Genomic DNA, 9,886 nt, shown 5'->3' on the forward strand with positions numbered 1-9,886 from the left:
CTATGATGCTCTCTCAATTTTATCTCATTGGTCTTAGTTATGCTGGGGTGGGGGGGGCAGGGGAGAAAGGTTTGCACTATATAATTCCTCTCCACACATAGCGTTTATGTTCCTCAGATGTTTCTGGTCCCGATCTTCTCCATTAGTTATCCCCCAGACAAGCTCTCATTCATATTTAGCTACTTCAGTGTTTCCTCTTAAGCCAATTTTCTCAGCCCCTTTATCATTTTTATGCTATGTAAGAAGTTATCTTTGGCTTTTCTGGGGGTCCTCTACCTGGAGAGAATGGCTCATTCTTTTTATGTCCTTACAAATGTATGTCAACAGTATAACAATCCATGGATATATTTTTCAAGCAAGAGTACACATGTTCTTCTAGGGTTATAAAACAAGGTATAAAGTTGCAATATTGAGCTTTATTTTATTCCTGGATAGCTTATTCAAGAAATAATAACAAATAACTTAGTACCCTATATAAGAGTAACACTATGTCTCAAGGGTTTATCCCTCAGCCTGATTTAATATACATGGAGACCAAGAGAATTATCAGTACTCTATATATTTCTGATATCACATGTAGTCATTTCAATTAATGCCTATTATAAAGTGGCAAGTTTCATAGAGCGCTTAATGGATTCTCTTTAAACTAGTTTCTGAAAACAGAGAGTGTGTGTCATTTGGAACTATTAACAGAGATACCAAAGAAAAAAAGCAAAAAAGAAACCTCTGGAAAGCATGTAAAAAAACCCAACACCACCCCCCCGCCCCCCAACCTCACACCCACAAAGAAAAATACTAAATATCTTGATTCTGAGGTGTGATACTACAAACACCTGTTGTTGATACAATTTGTGAAAATGGTTGTTTTATTTTTGATAGAACAGAAGGCTGGTCTTCATCCTCTGAGTTCCAAAAATGAATGGAACAAAAGGAAGAGAATAGAGAGACAATAGTATGAGAAAACAAACTGTATGCATATACTAAATCTGTATTGAGAATACTAGATGTATTTATGTTCTTACAGGGTTCTCTTTCCAAAGAATGTATGGAGAAAAATTTCAAAGTCTGCCAAACACCATTTTTTCCCCTTCTAGTAAACACTATGATTCACTGTTTTATTATTGAGACAGCTCTCAGAAGAGAAACTACTCACAAACCAGAGAAATAAAGAATATCCTGCCATCAGTAAAGCTGGCCAGAAGTGGATAATTTTAAAAAAGGGAAGGTGGGGTGGAAAACGCTCACTCAGGTTTTCTGATAACAAAATATTTGCCTTTGGCTTAACAGCACTGAAGTATGCTACCTCATAGAAAGTGTAGGCTGTGTTCTGTTCACACATATTAGGTAAAAATCCCTGAGCAAAGCATATTTCCTATGATGAAGAGTTTCATCTTACGGAGTTTATAATATAGGGATGTAATCCAAGTCTCAAGGTTTACAAAAAGAAAAGAAGAATCAAGTATCCGAGCTCTATCTCCAAAATATATCAAGTGAATAATAATACCATCCTACTGTTTTGTGGTTCTCAGGAGGCAAAACATGGTCTGGGTTTTTTGATGGGGGAAGGAAAAAACCCTACCACAGAATTCTTGCATTTCAGCCTTCCGTTTGTTCAAGGAAAAACCTTTCCTAAAGGAAGTAAAGTATTTTCTTACAAAAACAAACAAACAAACAACACACAAAACCCAAAACTTCAGTGGGAAACCCAAAACTATTCTCAAGATCAGCTCAAAGAAAATATGTATAGACATGCAATCAAGATGGGCTGCAAATGCTTAAGACAAGCTTAGTAAGTAAACAAGAACCCATAGATGATGCATGAAGTGCTAAAGTCTGAGATCTGCTAGCAAAAAAAGGGATCAAGTCCAAGCTCCTTCCATTTTTCTTCTAGATTTCTCATTTTCCCATTTGCCAAGTCTTCAGAAAGCCAGTTACAGCTGACAAAACATAAACCAGAATTTTCTAGTTGGAAAGCACTGCTTTACATAAAAACAAAGATCTTTTCTTGAAGGAAGCTATCCCCAAGCATTGATTTAATCACAAATGTATGATGCTAGACAGAAGAAACAACGCTAAAATCTCATTCTTCAATATGATAGATTTGTTTTTGCTGTTTGGATTCACACTTTCACTCAGGAGGATAGAACATATGGAAATGCAATTGTACCAAAACATTGGAAAAGCAATTGGATCAAAACATTGGAAAACCAATACTTCCAAGCTTTGAGGCAGGACAGAGCTGGAAACCGATTTTGAAACCTAGTTCTGTCTTGAAAAATAAACAATCATTTTTTTCTTCATCTATGTTGGAAAGACAAAGGCAGACAACTTTTTAGTCTGGAGTCCTGAATACCCAAAAACCCACATTGTTCAGCAGAATGGCTAAGGTTTTGGGAGAGTGGGGGACAACACTGCTCAATGCTGGACAAAGGAGACTGACAGCTGCTGCAGTAGATGAATCTCCACGAGCTTCATTCTTCAACATCATTGCCTCTTATGCCCTTATTTCTCATTGCATAACACTGTTTCAACCATAGCTTTGCTAACATCTACTCTTTCCCATTTACTCTAGAACAAAGCAGAAGTCCAGGCAGAAACTCTTGGCAACTTTTAGGTATGTCATCTTCCCTAACAAAATGCTATACTCAAACTCCATCCTCCATTTTGAATTTTCAACATATGCTTAAGAGTTATCATTGCAAAGATACTTCAGTGATTCCTTCCAGATTTACCACTAAAACTCACCTTTGTATTAAGTCTACAGGAAAACAGAACTCTGATGCCTACTTTCACAGACAACCAAGATAAGCAGCCCATCCATCTGACTACTGCTTATCACCTCATTTTTCATTTTATCATTCTTTCAGGACTCATCTGTTTCTTTTGCTTTATAGCTATATTGTAATCTGTCAGATTTTAGTAAGGTTTTCTTTCTTGTTTTCTTGAACTCAGTTAACAAAAAACATCCTGATTGGCAAACAATGTTTCTGATAAAAGAAGTATCCACTGACACTGGTAGGGTAAATCAAAGGTCTCTGTTTCCCTTTCTCTTTAACAGCAGAACAAATGCACATCCAAGAAAAGTAAAAGGTTGGTAATTCAAATGCTAAACAAATAAAAGGATTTTTTTGATGTTTGTTTTAAAAAACACAACATAGGGAAGAAGTAGATATTTGAATACTTCCTGCATTATCAAGTTAGGCTCAGCCTGTATTCAGGGCAGAACTGCAGGATTATTTTGGGAACTTCACTAAGCAAAAATGTGGGGAGAGAATATTTCATTCACTTTATGATTACTTCATCACATTGTTATAAAGCTTGGCTCAGATAATTGATTTTAGTTGAAAACATGAAGTATTTTATTTCAAGAGATGAAATAATATCATCTTGGTAAAATATTTTTCCTTGATTCATTTTATCAAACCTACTTGCTGGAGAAAATTATTTTATCAAGTTCCAATTGTTGATCTCAAAAACATATTTCAGCAACATTTGTTTAGTTCTATTTGAATATAAGTAATAGCCAGATTTGGGGTAATTGGGGGCAGAAGCATTTCTAAAAGAATCACAGAGTCATAGAATCATAGAATACCAGCTTGGAAGGGACCTCAAGGATCATCTGGTCCAACCTTTTTTGGCAAAAGCATGGTCTAGACAAGATGGCCCAGCACCCTGTCCAGCCGAATCTTAAAAGTGTTCAATGTTGGGGAATCCACCACTTCCCTGGGGAGATTATTCCAACGGCTGGTTGTTCTCATCGTGAAAAATTTTCCTCTTGTGTCCAATCGGAATCTCCCCAAGGGTAGCTTGTACCCATTACCCCTCACCTTTTCTATGTGACTCCTTGTAAAAAGGGAATCTCCATTTTCTTTGTAGCCACCCTTTAAATACTAGAATATGGTGAAAAGGTCTCCCCTAAGCCTTCTTTTCTCAAGGCTGAACAAACCCAGTTCTCTCAGCCTTTCCTCATATTGCAGGCTCCCCAGTCCTTTGATCATCTTTGTGGCCCTTCTCTGGACCCTCTCCAGCTTGTCCACATCTTTTTTGTATAACAGGGACCAAAACTGAACAGAATATTCCAGGTGTGGCCTCACCAGCACTGGGTAGAGTGGGATAATGACTTCTTTATCTCTGCTGGTGATGCCCTTGTTAATGCAACCTAGTATCCTGTTGGCTTTCTTTGCCGCAGCAGCACACTGTTCGCTCATATTGAGCTTGTTGTCCACCAGGACCCCAGGTCCCTTTCCACAGATTTGCTCCCCAGCCAGGTAGAACCCAGCTTGTGCTGCACTCCTGGATTATGTTTCCCCAGGTGCAAGACCTTACATTTGTCTTGGTTGAACTTCATAAGGTTCTTGTCAGCCCACTCTTCCAGCCTGTCCAGGTCTTCCTGCAGGGTGGCTCTCCCTGCTGAAGTGTCCACTTCCCCACTCAGTTTGGTATCATCAGCAAACTTCATCAGAGTACACTTGGTCCCATCATCCAGATCACTTAGGAAGATATTAAACAGCGTTGGGCCCAATATTGATCCCTGGGGGACCCCACTTGTGACAGGTTGCCAGATTGAAAAGGAGCTATTTACCACCACCCTCTGGGTGCAGACTTGTCTCGTCCCACTCAGTGGGTTGCGAGATGGGTGAATCTTTTCGATTCCCCGATGGTTTGTGTACCAACAAAAGCCGATCTCTGCTCGACAGAGCCGCGTGGTCGGTAGTCACGACAATGACTCAGAGGAACGGTCTGGCCAGCAACTGTATTAACTGGTGAATTCCACAAACAGACAAACTTAACGAAGTGGCAAGCTCAATGAATGAACAGAGGCGATTTGGCAATGGAGCTATTTTCCAGGCAACCCATCACAATTTATCCCAAACTTGCATATATTGGAAGAGCAGAGGAAGAGAGAAGGGAGAAAAGGAAAGGAGAAGAGAGGAGGAAAGAGAAAGGAAAAATATCACCACCCTTGGATCCCGCGATGACAATGACAGACATGGCAATCCTCCAGTGGTGGGCTTGCGCGCAGTTCCCTGGGGGGCGTGGCTTTTATAGGCTAATCCCCGCCTCCAGGTACGCCCCTTCAGGACTGACATGGTTCTTGTTCTAGAAAGTTCTCAGTCTTCTGTGCAGGGGGGGAATGTTGCAAGGGGTCTCTCGGGCGGTTGCAAGCCCCTTTGTCAGATCAACTCTGTGTGATCTCTGGCCATAGATGGTAAGGTCTGGCGGAACCCGGAACCGCGCATCCTCCGACACGCTCTCCACGTCCCGCACGTCCCGCTCCCGCTCTCCCCCACCCTGTGCTGTGCTTGCCAACCTGTCGCCATGCAAATAGCGCCTCAAGTCGCCACAATGTTTGAGACATTAACTCTTTCAGTCTCTCACAAGCCCGTCAGCCAGTTCCCCACCCACCGCACAGACCACTTGTCTAGACCGTAACGCATCAGTTTCTCTAGGAGGAAGCTGTGGGAAACTGTATCAAAAGCCTTGGAGAAATCCAGGTAGACAATTTCCACTGTTTGCCCCACATCAACTGAGTAGGTTACTTTGTCGTAGAAGGTGATCAGGTTTGTCAAGCATGATTTGCCCTTGGTGAATCCATGCTGGCTTTTCCCAATCATGTGCTTCATTGACTTGTGATAGCTCCCAGGAGGATTCATTCCATAATTTTCCGAGGGACTGAAGTAAGACTATGGGCCTATAATTTCCTGGATCCTCCTTTAAGCCCTTCTTGTAGAGGGGGGTGACATTAGCCTTCTTCCAGTCTTCTGGGATGTCCCACAATCTCCACAACTTCTCAAAGGTTATGGAGAGCAGCCTTGCAATGACATCAGCCAGATCTCTTAACACCCTCGGGTGGATATTGTCAGGGCCCATGGATTTGTAGGGGTCAAGCTCCTGTAATAGTTCACATACCAACTCTTCTTCACTGACAGTGGGTCTGCGTTTGCTTCAACCTGGATTTCTGTTCCGAAAGCCTGGGGCCCAACAGTGCTCGTAAAGACAGAGGTGAAGAAAGTGTTGAGAACCTCTGCCTTTTCAGCATTGTTGGTGACTAATTGACCTCTCCTGTTTAACAATAGGACAATATTTTCCTTCTGTTTCTGCTTGTTTACGTACCTGCAGAACCCTTGTAATTTTTCTTGTAGTTTTTGATATCTCTGGCCAATTTCAATTCAAGATGAGTTTTTGCTTTTCTAACTGCATCTCTGCACACCCTGGCAATGCCCTTGTAGTTCTCAATGGGTATTCGTCCACTTTTCCATCTCTGGTATGCTTCTCTTTTGTTTTTGAGCAGACTGAAAAGCTTGCAGTTAAGCCAAGGGGTCTCCTGTTCCACCTACTTCCCTTATCTTTAAAGGGGATGAACTGTTTTTGTGCTTCCAGGAGAGTGTTCTTGAAAAACTCCCAGTACTCGCTAGCTCCTTTATCCTCCATGGAAGGTTCCCACGGAATCCCTCCCAACTGAGCTCTGAGCGAGCTGAAGTTTGCTCTTCTAAAATCTAAAACCTTTGTCTTAGTACTAACCTTCAGCGTTCTCAGCAGGATCCCAAACTCCACAATACTGTGATCACTGCAGCCAAGGCTATCACTAACCAAGATATTACAAAGCAGGTTTTCTTGGTTTGTGAGTAGCAAGTGAGGCACTCCAGCAGTGCCTCATTCCTGGTTGGCACATCTAACATTTGTATGAGGAAGCAGTCCTCTGCACATTCCAGGAACTTGATGGATGACATGTGAGCTGCTGTATTGTTCTTCCAACAAATGTCTGGGTAGTTGAAGTCACCCATAAGAACCAGGTTCTGTTGACCTGAAGCTTGCTTAAGTCACCCAAATATTGCTTCATTGGCCTTATTGTCTTGGTTTGAAGGTTGGTAGCAGGTGCCTGCTGTAAGATCCCCTTTGGAGATGACCCCTCTGATCTTGACCCAGAGGCATTCGATAGGGCTTCCACAATCACTGTACTTGACTTCTATACATTCGAGTCTTAACACTCTTAACACAGAGTGCGACTCCTCCTCCTCTTCTTCCCTGCCTGTCTTTACGAAACAGCCTGTAGCTATCCATCGTGATCCTCCAGGCATGTGAGTTGTCCCACCATGTTTCAGTTACTCCTACGATATCATAACTTTCTGAATGGGCATAGAGCTCCAGTTCCTCCTGTTTGTTCCCCAGGCTGCGTGCATTGGTGTACATACACTGGAGGTGGTTGGTCTTCTGGTTCTCGTCTTGTGAGGCATCTAAGGAACATTTGTCGCTGCTCTGGTTGGCCTGGCTTATTCCGCAGTTGGTTGCAAAGGTGTGAGCATTGCCATTTTGGACCCCACCCCCCAAGTCCTTCAGTTTAAAGCCCATTTCACCAAGTTGGCCAGCCTGCTGCCAAAGATTCCCTTTCCTTACCAAAAGGATAATAAATATTTTTCAAGTCTTAGGCTCTTCTCTATCAGGTAATTAGAATATGACCAAATGCTTATTTTATCCCCCAATACACCCTTGATTCCTTCAAATCTCAAGGTCTGAGACAGGATATTGAACTAGATGGACCTTAAGTCTGAACCAGTATTTCTATGTATGTTGTGATTAATGAGCTCTGTAATTACTCATGATATTAGGAGATTGAGATGAAATTGATATATACCATAAAGAAATATTGTACATGAATTATCATGCAAATTAAAAAAAAAAAATCTTTATTCCAGATGAGATAGTGTTTGACTAGTGCAGTAAAGTTATATTAATTACTGCTTGGTACCTAGAAGCAGACACCAGCAACATATAAATGCTTACCAATATACTGTGCAAGTGTTTTCCTATATTTTTTTCTAAGTCCATGAAATTCTGTACTACAGCTAATGACATACCTTTGTACTTGCTAGTTGACAGCAGGTGTAGTTGCTTCTTGTTTTGAAGTCAAAAGATTAATAGCAGTCAGATCCTTAGCTGTGAAGCACATCAGAAGAGCTTATTTTAGTGTCACTCCAGCACTTTTCCCCACAGAGAACATGGCCTTGAAGATGGAGCATGAACAAGGAAAGCAACAAAAAGAAAAGCTCCTGGTTCATTAAGAACCCTTCTCAGATCTCTCACGCATCTAAGGATGGCTTTCTAGCTTCTGCTAGAAAAAAAGGTTTCTTCTTCTCTCAACAACAAATGTACAAATGTTATTAAAATTGCTTATCTTTATTGTTTCTCCAGTTCAGATTTTTTCTACTTTGCAGTAAACAGGATGCATCTTCAAATATCACTTATAATTTGTCCATTGAACTTAAAAGCCCATGCCTTTTTTTCCTGGTATCATACACTATTATCACTAACCTTTAGCCTTCTTTTATTGTATTATACAAGGAATTGAAGGGCAATTTGAATTAAATTTCTCTATTAATGTAATCACTACCATAGCCTAACTTAGTTTACATGACATAAACAACACACTTTAGTTAGCTACTCTTCTGGAGGATGTCTACCATCTTGCTACAGATTTCTAAGAAAATTAACCTGATACAAAGCTCATGGAGTCTCAGAGGATGGGAGCCCATTCCTTGTAATGTCCACTTATTTTAAACGTGGGTAACAAGCATCTGGATAATACAGGGCTAAAGGTTTGCAATAATGCCACAATACATTAAAAAATACCCATTGTATCAGGCCTATTAATCAGTAAGTGGTATCAGCCCAGAAAAGTAAAAGAGAAAATTAAACTGTTATAAATGAAAGATAATGGATGTCTGACAATGTCATGTTCCATTAAGTGATTTACCCAGCACACTCCCACTAGCCCTGCAACCTCTGGCATCAATTTCCATAGCAACAAATGGCAATGTTACCAGCCAGAGCACATCCAGCGACATAGAGAACAAGCTCTAACAGTGGAGTTCAAGCAAAAAAATAAAATCCATTATAGCAATATAAGTGTATACTGTACAAGAAAGAATCACATGCTGGACATGCCTGCTTTGTGAAAAAAGTTATTTTCTCCATGCCTAATGGCTCATGTTTTGTCTAATTCCTGTTTATGGCTTGGAAGAAGTAAACATTGAGAAAAGATCAGACGACCTATGAGCCCAGGATGCAGGCAAGCAGCACGGTGCTTTTCGTTCCTTTTGGATAAAGTTTATCTTGGAGGAAGATGTATTATGTCACATCGCTATTTCTGAACCTAGTACCAATAAACCATTTCTGTTTTGCAGCAAGGAGCCCCCATGATAAAATTCCTGGATCACTCACAGCACCTCCTGGAAACTCCACCTGTGACACTGCTATTTCCTACCCTCTGCCAACTTGTACTATCACATCATAGGCAGTCCAGCACTAACTCTGCTCAAGGTGAGGAACGTCATATCTTTTAGTCCTAAGTCACACAAGATATTTTTCTACAGCTCTGAGGTATATGAATTTGTCTTTGCCTTATACCATGAAGACTCCTACTATTATTTGTCCTGGTGGTCCCCAGCTCAGTCCCAATTACAATAAATTAGTGGCTTTCTGCAGATAGCAAGTATGTGTGCAATTACATTGGATGCTTTTATCATTTATAGTAGTTTGTGAAGACATAAAGACTCCCATTGTCTAGGATAACCTACTAAATAAACAAAAGAAAACATTTCCATTCTTTGTGAAGTCTCAAGCTGTTTTGAGATTTCTTAAGAATATTTGTTGGTTCTTTACTATCACATAATATATTGTGTTTGTAACTTATAAGATACTATATGAAAGCACTATCTTGGATCTTCCTGCCTCTCTACAAAGCCTTTGTAATCCACTGGTATTCTGTCAGCTGCTCCCTGATGTGGCAAGTGTCATAGGCCTGAGTACCTAAATAGATCACACATTTTTCAAACACACACAAAAAAGTCCTTTCAACAATAACAACAAACTTCTTTGCAAGATGCTA

General features: G+C 40.7%; 1 long non-coding RNA gene across 5 annotated transcripts in view; it reads right to left on the reverse strand.

The window, feature by feature from the left end:
* LOC142405924 (uncharacterized) overlaps positions 1 to 5,020 on the reverse strand; it is a 757,404-nt gene extending 752,384 nt beyond the window's left edge. For 4 of the 5 annotated variants that reach the window (XR_012774384.1, XR_012774382.1, XR_012774383.1 and 1 more), the window contains exon 1: positions 4,962 to 5,020. This is a non-coding gene — a long non-coding RNA (uncharacterized LOC142405924). Of the gene's footprint in view, positions 1 to 4,958 lie in introns of all 5 variants that reach the window. The other variant, XR_012774385.1, reaches the window with a different exon arrangement.
* Positions 5,021 to 9,886: the final 4,866 nt, after the last annotated feature.

The sequence above is a fragment of the Mycteria americana genome, chromosome 2 (genome assembly GCF_035582795.1).
Source record: "Mycteria americana isolate JAX WOST 10 ecotype Jacksonville Zoo and Gardens chromosome 2, USCA_MyAme_1.0, whole genome shotgun sequence".
In the NCBI taxonomy this organism is placed as follows: Eukaryota; Metazoa; Chordata; class Aves; order Ciconiiformes; family Ciconiidae; genus Mycteria; species Mycteria americana.